This window comes from Pseudophryne corroboree, chromosome 10, assembly GCF_028390025.1.
Source record: "Pseudophryne corroboree isolate aPseCor3 chromosome 10, aPseCor3.hap2, whole genome shotgun sequence".
Classification (NCBI taxonomy): domain Eukaryota; kingdom Metazoa; phylum Chordata; class Amphibia; order Anura; family Myobatrachidae; genus Pseudophryne; species Pseudophryne corroboree.
In genome coordinates this window covers 26921480-26933299 of record NC_086453.1, presented here as the reverse complement: position 1 = coordinate 26933299, position 11820 = coordinate 26921480, and positions in this window count along the sequence as shown.

Sequence of the window (11820 nt, the reverse complement as noted above, 5' to 3'; positions counted from 1 at the left end):
TTGATGAAAATTAAGACAATTGAATCCTGTTTTCTTTTAAAGGCACGGAGACCTTATTAGTGTTAGGTATATGTGTGTATAGGTGAGGACTGCAGATGCCGGAATCATTGTACAGTATGTTATCTCTATTAGCAGAGAATCCCAGGGTAGGACACTGGGGCCTGTAACCTGTTAGCGGAACACGGTGGAAGATGTGACTGGGAGGTACACGGTTATTATATTTGTCCAGTTGCGAGGCAGTACACTAGGCCAGCATGTATAATGGTATGGGTGGGGGTCAGTCCACACGTGGTACAGCTTAACCAGGTCTGAGGTTTATTTGACAAGATAGAGCAACAGGTAGTATAGAGACACAGGATGACAGGTATACAGTAATAGTTGTATGGAGCAGCCTAGAACACAAAGGTATTGCTGGGTGTTGTATTGGGCCAGATGGTAAGATGTTGAATGCCCCTATATATGGTGGAGCTATGACCCTCTATAATAGTGCTGGTGGTAAAGGGTACTTCCTGTATACATTGTGGCTTTTATGGCTTGCAGTGTGTGTGGAGGCTGTATATATGCCACTCAAGGAGTTGGAGGTGAATGGGAGAAGAGAGATGGGGTGGTAGCTAGCAGATGAGGAGGGTCAAGGTTGGGTTTTTAAGAAGAGGTGAGACATGAGCATGTTTGAATGGCGAGGGAAAGATGCCGGTAGAGAGTGATAGGTTGAAGAGGGGATCAAGGTGGGAGCAGGCAGTGCGGAAGAGGGAGTGGAGGATGTGGGAAGGGAGGGTGTCCAGTGGGCAGGTGGAGGGGGAAGAGGATAAGATGAGGGAGTGGACTTCCTTGTCTGTGGTGGGGTGGAAGGAACACAAGGTGGGATGGCTAGAGGGAGAGAATGATGGGGGCAGCGGGGCTGCCGAGGGGAGGAGATTTCATGATGTATTGCTTCAATTTTGGGGGAGAAGAAGGAGGCAAAGACAGTGGCTGTGATGGAGGATGGGAGGGGGTGGAAAGGAGAGTGTTGAAAGTATCAAAGAGATGGCAGGGACTGAAAGACGGAGAAGAGATGAGTGATTGGAAAAAGGATTGCTTGGCCAGGGAAAGGGCAGAGCTGTAGGAAGATAAAATAAACTTAAAATGGAAGAAGTTTGCCTCCAGAGGCGCTCAAGCAAAATGCATGAGTATTTTTGTTGGAACCAGGTCAGTTTGGAGTGCCAGGGTTGGGGTTTTAGAACAGTAGAGGAGGATAGAGTAGATGAAGGCAACAGAATTGAGAATTGAGAGTGGAGGTGAGAGTGGAGTTATAGAAGGAGGTCATCTGGTTGGGGCATGCCATGATGGAGAGAGAAGAAAGGAGAGTATTGAGGGAGGATAGGACAGCGGAGTCAAGAGACTCGAGATTGTGTCTGTTGACGGTCGGTCTGGACATGGGGAGGGGAGGAGGAAGTGAGAGGGTAAAATAGAGTAGATGGTGGTCAGAGAGGGGGAAGGGAGAGTTGGGAAGTCAGATAGATCACACTGGTGGGTGAAGACAAGTTCAAGGAGATTGCCGTGACTGTGAGTGAGGGTAGAGGTTCATTGAGATAGGCCAAAGGAGAAAGAGAGGGTGAGAAGATTAGTGGATGCTGGTTTAGTGATGTTAATAGGGATGTTAAAGTCACCAAGGATGATAGAGGGAAGGTCAAAGGAGAGGAAGTGGAGAAGCCAGGCAGTGAAGTTGTCGAGGAATGGGGAGGAGCAGCCAGGGGGGCTTTAGATGATGGCCACTTGGAGGTGAAGAAAATGAGGGAGAGTTTGGCTGGGATGATGTGAAAGGTGCAGTTCAGGTAAAGGAGGATGCCCACTCTGCCACCTTGGTGGTTGGCAGGTATGACAGAGGGGGTGAAGGAGAAGCCCCCCATGGAAGAGGGCTGCAGGGATGGTGGAGTCAGGTTTCGGTGATGGCGAGAAGGTTATGGGAGTTGGAGATGAAGAGGTCATGGATAGCAGGCAGCTTATTGCAGATTGATCTGGCATGCCAGAGTGCACAAGGGACAGGGGAGATGTGGATCAGGATGGCTAGGTTTTGGGTGCGAGGGGGTGGACGGGAACTCGGGGTGGGGTGAGAGCAGGCAGAGTGGATTGGTATGGGACAGGGTCTAGAAGCCATAGCTTCAGTACAGTACAGTGGCGTGCGGTGAGGTCAGTGGCTGGTGAGGCACTGTAGCCATAATGTCCGTCAAGTCCCGCCAATTACTCCTACCGCCGAGCCAATGCCTGCTACTGCCGCCGCCTCCGCCAATGGCCTACAAAATCGCAGACATCAACCGCCCGGTCCCCATCTTCTAATCCACATCTCAATCCAATTCTGCTGCCAATGACCGCAGCCTGCCTGCTCATCAAACTTGTAAAGAGCAGGAGGCTAATATATTGTACATTTTTAATAATTTATGGGAAAGAGAGAGGAGGAATATGGGAGATGGGAGAAATGAGAAATATGGGGAGATGGGAGAGAGAGCAGGGGGTAGGATGCAGTGGCGTGCGGTGAGGTCAGTGGCTGGTGAGGCACTGTAGCCATAATGTCCGTCAAGTCCCGCCAATGACTCCTACCGCCGAGCCAATGCCTGCTACTGCCGCCGCCTCCGCCAATGGCCTACAAAATCGCAGACATCAACCGCCCGGTCCCCATCTTCTAATCCACATCTCAATCCAATTCTGCTGCCATTGACCGCAGCCTGCCTGCTCATCAAACTTGTAAAGAGCAGGAGGCTAATATATTGTACATTTTTAATAATTTATGGGAAAGAGAGAGGAGGAATATGGGAGATGGGAGAAATGAGAAATATGGGGAGATGGGAGAGAGAGCAGGGGGTAGGATGGGAGACTGAGAGTAGTCGTGGTGGAGACAGGGGGCAGGCTGAGAGTGGTAGTAGTGGGGAGCAGGGGGGGCAGACTAGGAGTAGTAGTTGTGGAGAGCAGGGGGCAAGCTGGGAATAGTAGTGGGGAGAATGGGGACAGGATGAGAGTATTAGTAATGCAGAGGGGTTTAGTATGATATACCGACTGATGGGATGCCAGCGGTCAGAATACCGACAGCGGCATCCCGACCGTCAGAATGCCGGCAGGTTCCTGTGATGTACCCTAACTATCCCATGCTCCCTACCCTAACCCTCTCTTGTGGCTGCCTAAACCTAACCCTCCCCGGTGGTGCGTAACTCTAATACTCCGTTCCCAGCTACCTAAACCAAACCTTCCATCCCCGGCACCTAACCCTAACCTTCCCGTCCCCGCACCTAAAGCCTAACCCTCTTCTCATGCCTAAACTTGACCCCACCTGCAGCAGGACACCTGCGTGTCCCACTAAAATGGCGTTCGGGAATCCAACTGTCGGTATTTTGACGCCAGTATCCAAGCGGCGTCGGTATTTAGACGCCGGGATTGTGGTGTCTTACAGGATTCCGGCGTCAGCATATTGCCGACCGGGATCCCGTGCATTGGGAACTTAACTGCATCCCGTGCAGAGTAGGGGGGCAGGCAGGGAGTAATAGAAGGGGTGGCAGGATGGGAGTAGTGGTGGGAAGAAGTGGGCAGGATGGGCATATAGGGGACTCGGTAAGTATAAGTTAGTATAAGATGAACAAAGGTCTCACCTCTTTGCAGCTCACACAGGACATACACAGGACATACACTTGGGCAGCCATAGTGGAAGTTATGTGTCCCGCTCCTCTAGCAGTTTACACCCGTCTCTTCCCTGCATGGTCTAGCGGGGTTAGGACACAGGGGTGGAACACGGCCTGCGATCGGGTTGCAGGGGGGGGGGGGGCGCACTTCCGGCCCTCCGCAGCAGCTGTAGTAGAACAAGTTTTCAATACTTCCAGCAGCGTCCGCCCGCTTGTAGTACAGGCTACAGACATTCCCCTCGACACGGTGGTGGGAGGGCAAGGGAGGGGGTAAGGACCTCCGATGCAGCCCTGCATGTGGCGCGGCCGTAGAACAGGTGAATGGCGCGGCTGCATACTTTAGTCCAGTGCGGGGGGGGGGGGGCGATTGCGGGTGCGGGCGTTTGCAGTAGCCGGTCCTGGGAATGCAGATGGTTTGGGGATGGGTAGCCACTCCGTTCCTGCCCACTGTCCTATCACACCAACCTCAGTGACAGGGGCGTGCTCTCATATGGGCTGAAAGCACGCCCCTGTAAAAGAGGCACTTCCAGTTGGTGCCGCTTTCACTGACTTTTTGAATGGGCTTTTACTGCCCGATGTTTGGCCCCGCCTCTAGCTTCCGCTCCGTTACCATTAACAGCAGGAGGCACTGAGAGCGGTGCCTCCAAAACACATTTAAAACTATTTTTTTACATAATAAAAATGATTAATCTAATATAAAGGAAATAAGATACTTATGACACAGAATATGTGTCATAAATATCTTCTTTGTATTATTAATCATTAATGACAGGGGAGGCACTGCCTCCCCTGCCTCCCCTGACTGCACGTCCCTGGAAAAAGCAGCCAGTGTTTTGTTCCCCCATCAGATGAGTGAATGAAGTGTGTAAAGAAGCGTGGGTTCCCCCGATAAGAAACTGGTAATTTCTAAAAAGTTACTGATGGCGTACCCTTTACCGCCAGAGGATAGGTCACGTTGGGAGATATCCCCTAGGGTGGATAAGGCGCTCACACGTTTGTCAAAAAAGGTGGCACTGCCGTCTTAGTATACGGCCACTTTGAAGGAGCCTGCTGATAAAAAGCAGGAGGCTATCCTGAAGTCTGTATATACACACTCAGGTACTATACTGAGACCTGCAATTGCCTCAGCATGAATAGTGCTGCTGCAGCGTGGTCTGATACCCTGTCAATATTAATACCCTAGACAGAGATAATATTTTGCTAACATAGAGCATAATAAAGACGTCGTCTTATATATGAGGGATGCACAGAGGGATATTTGCCGTCTGGCATCCAGAATTAAGGCAATGTCCATTCTGCCAGGAGGGTATTAGAGACCCAGCAGTGGACAGGTGATGCTGACTTTAAAAGGCACATGGAGATTCTGCCTTATAAGGGTGAGGAATTGTTTGGGGATGGTCTCTGGGACCTCGTATCCACAGCAACAGCTGGGAAGAAATTTTTTTACCTCAGGTTTCCTCGCAGCCTAAGAAAGCACCGTATTTTCAGGTACAGTCCTTTCGGCTTCAGAAAAGCAAGCGGGTCAAAGGCGCTTCCTTTCTGCAGAGAGATAAGGGAAGAAGGAAAAAGCTGCACCAGACAGCCAGTTCCCAGGATCAAAAATCTTCCCCCGCTTCCTCTGAGTCCACCGCATGACGCTGGGGCTCCACAGGTGGAGACAGGTGCGGTGGGGGCGCGTCTCGGGAACTTCAGGGACCAGTGGGCTTGCCCACAGGTGGATCCCTAGGTTCTGCAAGTAGTATCACAGGGATACAAGCTGGAGTTCGAGGCGACTCCCCCTCGCCGTTACCTCACATCAGCCTTGCCTGCTGCCCTCGGAGAAAGGGAGGTAGTACTGGCGGCAATTCACAAGCTGTACTTCCAGCAGGTGAAATCAAGGTACCCCTCCTTCAACAAGGCCGGGGTTACTATTCCAAAATGTTTGTGGTACCGAAACCAGACGGTTCGGTGAGACCCATTCTAAAATTGAAATCCTTGAACACTTATATACGAAGGTTCAAGTTCAAAATGGAATCGCTCAGGGCGATTATTGCAAGCCTGGAGAATTTCAGGGTATCACTGGACATCAAGGATGCTTACCTGCATGTCCCTATTTACCCTCCTCACCAGGAGTACCTCAAAATTGTGGTACATGTTTGTCATTACCAATTCCAGACGTTTCCGTTGGTCTGTCCCCGGCACCGAGGGTATTTACCAAGGTAATGGCCGAAATAATTATCCCGTACTTGGACGATCTCCTTATAAAGGCGAGGTCCAGGGAGCAGTTGTTCGTCGGAGTAGCACTATTTCGGGAAGTGCTACAACAGCACGGCTGGATTCTGAATATTCCAAAGTCGCAGCTGGTTCCTACGATGCGTCTACTGTTCCTGGGTATGGTTCTGGACACAGAACAAGAAAAAAGGGTTTCTCTTCCGGAGGAGAAGTCCAAGGAGTTGTGTCGTCTCTAGACAGAGACCTCCTAATACAAATACAGGTGTCGGTGCATCAATGCACGCGAGCCCTCGGAAAGATGGTAGCTTCTTACGAAGAAATTCCATTCGGCAGATTCCATGCAAGGATCTTCCAGTGGGATCTGTTGGACAAGTGGTACGGGTCGCATCTTCAGATGCATCGGCGGATAACCCTGTCTCCAAGGGCCAGGGTGTCGCTGTTGTGGTGACTACAGAGTGCTCATCTTCTAGAGGGCCGCAGATTCGGCATACAGGACTGGGTCCTGGTGACCACGGATGCCAGCCTTCGAGGCTGGGGGGCAGTCACACAGGGAAGAAACTTCCAAGGACTATGGACAAGTCAGGAGACTTCCCTACACATAAATATTCTGGAACTAAGGGCCATTTACAATGCCCTAAGTAAGGCTAGACCCCTGCTTCAACACCGGCCGGTGCTGATCCAGTCAGACAACATCACGGCGGTCGCTCATGTAAACCGACAGGGCGGCACAAGAAGCAGGATGGCGATGGCAGAAGCCACAAGGATTCTCCGATGGGCGGAAAATCATGTGTTAGCTCTGTCAGCAGTGTTCATTCCCGGAGTGGACAACTGGGAAGCAGACTTTCTCAGCAGACACGACCTCCACCCGGGAGAGTGGGGACTTCATCCAGAAGTCTTCCAAATGATTGTACACCGTTGGGAAAGACCACAGGTGGACATGATGGCGTCCCGCCTCAACAAAAAGCTAAAAAGATATTGCGCCAGGTCAAGGGACCCTCAGGCGATAGCTGTGGACGCTCTGGTAACACAGTGGGTGTACCAGTCGGTGTATGTGTTTCCTTCTCTGCCTCTTATACCCAGGGTAATGAGAATAATAAGTAGGAGAGGAGTAAGAACTATACTCATTGTTCGGGATTGGCCAAGAAGAGCTTGGTACCCAGAACTCCAAGAAATGATCTCAGAGGACCCATGGCCTCTGCCGCTCAGACAGGACCTGCTGCAGCAGGGGGCCTGTCTGTTCCAAGACGTACCGCGGCTGCGTTTGACGGCATGGCGGTTGAACGCCGGATCCTGAAGGAAAAGGGCATTCCGGAGGAAGTTATCCCTACGCTAATTAAAGCTAGGAAAGAAGTGAGCGCAAACCATTATCACCGCATATGGCGGAAATATGTTGCGTGCTGTAAGGCCAGGAAGGCCCCAACGGAGGAATTTCAGCTAGGTCGATTTCTGCACTTCCTACAGTCAGGGGTGACTATGGGACTAAAATTGGGTTCCATTAAGGTCCAGATTTCGGCTCTATCGATTTTCTTCCAAAATAGAACTGGCTTCACTGCCTGAAGTTCAGACTTTTGTTAAGGGAGTGCTGCATAGTCAGCCCCCGTTTGTGCCTCCAGTGGCACCGTGGGATCTCAACGTGGTGTTGGATTTCCTGAAGTCGCATTGGGTTGAGCCACTTAAATCCGTGGAGCTAAAATACCTCACGTGGAAAGTGGTCATGCTGTTGGCCTTGGCGTCGGCCAGGCGTGTATCAGAATTGGCGGCTTTATCATGCAAAAGCCCTTATCTAATTTTTTTATATGGATAGGGCGGAATTGAGGACTCGTTCCCAATTCCTTCCTAAGGTGGTATCATGTGAACCAACCTATTGTGGTGCCTGCGGCTACTTGGGACTTAGAGGATTCCAAGTTACTGGACGTAGTCAGGGCCCTGAAAAATATATGTTTCCAGGACGGCTGGAGTCAGGAAAACTGACTCGCTATTTATCCTATATGCACCCAACAAGATGGGTGCTCCTGCTTCTAAGCAGACTATTGCTCGCTGGATCTGTAGCACGATTCAACTTGCACATTCTGCGGCTGGACTGCCGCACCCTAAATCTGTAAAAGCCCATTCCACGAGGAAAGGGGCTCTTCTTGGGCGGCTGCCCGAGGGGTCTCAGCTTTACAATTTTGCCGAGCTGTTACTTGGTCGGGTTCAAACACTTTTGCAAGAGTCTACAAGTTTGATACCCTGGCTGAGGAGGACCTAGAGTTTGCTCATTCGGTGCTGCAGAGTCATCCGCACTCTCCCGCCCGTTTGGGAGCTTTGGTATAATCCCCATGGTCCTTACGGAGTTCCCAGCATCCACTTAGGACGTCAGAGAAAATAAGATTTTACTCACCGGTAAATCTATTTCTCGTAGTCCGTAGTGGATGCTGGGCGCCCATCCCAAGTGCGGATTGTCTGCAATACTTGTATATAGTTATTGCCTAACTAAAGGGTTATTGTTATGAGCCATCTGTAGTGAGGCTCAGTTATATTTCATACTGTTAACTGGGTATAATATCACGAGTTATACGGTGTGATTGGTGTGGCTGGTATGAGTCTTACCCGGGATTCAAAATCCTTCCTTATTGTGTCAGCTCTTCCGGGCACAGTATCCTAACTGAGGTCTGGAGGAGGGTCATAGTGGGAGGAGCCAGTGCACACCAGGTAGTCCTAAAGCTTTCTTTAGTTGTGCCCTGTCTCCTGCGGAGCCGCTATTCCCCATGGTCCTTACGGAGTCCCAGCATCCACTACGGACTACGAGAAATAGATTTACCGGTGAGTAAAATCTTATTTTTTCATGATTTTTTGGTGTTGTTTTCTCCGTACAGTGACCGGGAAGTTGAATTGGTGCACCGTGTCCCCTCACATGGCTTCGCAAGAGTACCGTTCCAATCGTAGTCCACGTGGATCGTTAAGTATGGAAAAGTAAAAAAAAAAGAGAAACAATTTTTGAAAAAGTCATGTCGACCTTTTGACCTGTCGACCTAGAACATGTCGACCTAGGAACCATGTCGACCTAGGAACCATGTTGACCTAGTGACTGTCGACCAATAGTGGTCAACCTAAACATTGTCGACCTAGACAGTGTCGACCTTCAGACCGAATCCCCTACAGCTAACCCTCCCTCTAGTGACTAATCCTAACTTCTCACCAGGCCCTAACCATCACCCCAATACTTACCCTCGGGATGCTGGCTGCCGGTGTTCCGGCATCAGGATTCTGTGAGGTATCGGGATTCCGGCGGCGGTCACATGACTGCCGGCATCCAGTCCCCGGGGATCCAGTCTATTTGCTATATAGTAGATGTGACAATGCGAGCTAATAAAATATTGCAAGACAAACACTACACGTTATACTGGACTCTGATATTGATTGCCCCTTGAATTGGATTTTGTTGTTTAGATAGATAAATATAAAACTCTGGACGATGATCAGCAAGTCGCAGGGGCAAACGCTCAGGGCTGCAGGCGTAGTTTTCAGGACCAGCTGTTTCTTCCACGGGCAGCTTTACGTGGCTTGCTCATGACTTAATAGCCCCTAGCATATTTTTGTGTTAATCCCTGAAGGAAAAACTGCAAATATTGTTTGCAAAGACATTTTGTGATCAATGTGTACAATCTAAAATATATATCACAATATTAGGTGGCATTACTGTCTTTGTAAAATTAGTTCCGCTGAGCCCTAACAGACATCCGCATGAGCGAATCCGCAGGCAAATGCTAGTTTATAATAGAGACGTGTGCAAAAATTAGTTTGATAATTGCAAATAAATATGTAAAGCAGAAAGTTCACATTTTTATTTTAGATACATATCACATTGTTGCTCATGATATCAATGAAACAATGAAGAGATGGTTGATTTATAGGATAAAACAACAAATCTTTGTTTGCCAGTGTGAAAGCAGAAGACAAGGTGTTCCGTCCATTTGAGGATAACTGGCTTTATTACAGGTATCTGTAGGTGAGCACAGTATGTTCTTTGTGAGCTGTGATAATTACATATGGACGTATCCCAGCAATTTCTTTAACAGGAAAGTGATTAGTAATCTGGATTGCCACACTTAATATAATTACTTTACTCTTTAAACAATCAAGTTCAGTTACAGGTCTATTATGGAAAATAATTATTTCCCCTCCTCTTTACCATATATAAACTGCCTTTAATGTGATAATTTACCGTTCCTCTGAGAAGCTGAGTACGGTAAGGTAATGTGCTTTATATTATATAGGTACAGGTCTGATCTGACTAGACAGCAATATAACTTTAGTAACTTTCAATGCAAGTAATATCTCTTTTCCGCTGACCTGAAAATCCCAAGTTATTGCATAGTAACCCAGGATTTAGGTCAGTGGAACTTGGAAGAGGAACCACCTGGGTCCAGTCACTTGAGAACAGGGGTGTATTTAGGGGTCCAGCAACCCCAGGCAAAGTGTGGGACTGGCACGCCCTCCCCCCCCCCAACCCCCCCGGTATTTGTTGTTCCATTACAGATGTAGCATATGTAAACTAGAGGAAGACTGACCCATGACATGATGCCGATATCGGAATCCCGATAGGGGCTCGGACAATGACGCCAGAATTCCGACCATCAGGATCCTGATCGTCGAGACAGCGATGCGGCTTACTGCTACTCCGGGGATGGTGGGGGGTTAGGTTTAGGCAAACCCTGGGGGACTTAGGGTGTGGCCGGGGGGGGGTAGGGGGTGTTACGGATAAGCACCACCAGGGGGCGGGGGTATGGTTTAGGCTGAGGGAGGGGGAGTTAGAGTTTTGGGAGGGTGAGTAGGTTTAGGCACACCCAGGGGTTGGTTAAGGTTTGGCTGCAGCGGGTGGGGGCGGGGTGGGTTAGGATTAGGCACCTAAAAGTTAGGGTAGGGTAGGGGGAGGGTTACACTACTTACAAGCACTTGTCGGTGAGCCGCTGTCTGCTCCTGACTGCTGACAGCCAGCATTTTATACCCAACCCGTTATGACTTCGCTGTATGGGGACACAGCTATGGAAAGCTCCACAATGCAAATGCTGGAAATGCACAATGCATGTCTGCAGGTCTGTGGCTTACCCCGGTGTCTGTCCACAAAGCCTCTGATAGTGTTGGCAGACTTGGAAGATTGGAATAAGCTGGCATTGATCCCAAGTCTTTCAGCCACAGATAAAGTTCTGTAAATGGGCAGCATGTACTCGTGGGGCACCACTGGCACTGACCGGCTGGCTGCTGGGGGGCAGTGTGCTATCTCTGCGGTGCATTCTCGGTGCCCTCAGCTGCTGGGGATGGATGGTTGCTGACAGCAGGGAATATCCCAGGGGAAGAGGCAGAGCAGGTGGACTACAGGCAGGGAGCTCCGGTGTGCATCCATGATAGCAGCAGGCTGGTCACAAGCTCCAGGAGAGAGGTGGAAGCATGGCCCTTCTGCAGAGATCCTCATCAGGCTCTGCTGCATGGAGAGCGAGGAGCCCTAGAGCAAGGTGCAGGCACACTTCCAGTCTGTCTCCGCACTGCACTGCAGTCAAGAACTCTAAATAAACTACAGTTCCCAGTAGCCCTTGCTGCCATGAGCTCCCCGCAGCAAGGGCTGCTGGGAGCTGTAGTTTATTTAGAGTTTACTCAGTGTAGTGCGGCGGCAAAGTGGTTGCTGCTGCTGCCTGCCGCTTGTTGCCGGGCGTCATCGTGAGTGTTGCACTGCCAAGGGGCACACAGGTGCTGCCAGTACAAGGTGAATCTACCCCGTGGCCGCGGGAGACACCACCGGGTGGTGCCCCTCTTCGGCTGGAGCCCCTGGCGAGTGCCATCCTGGCCTATGGGTAGATACGCCTCTGCTCAGGAATCCTTCCTGGGTACCTTGCAGGGTTTTACCAGGGAAGGTCCAGGGTGAGCTGCAATGTAAATTGGTAACCCAGGTCGCCCGTCACTGGACCCGTTTACATGCTGGGGATAGCAG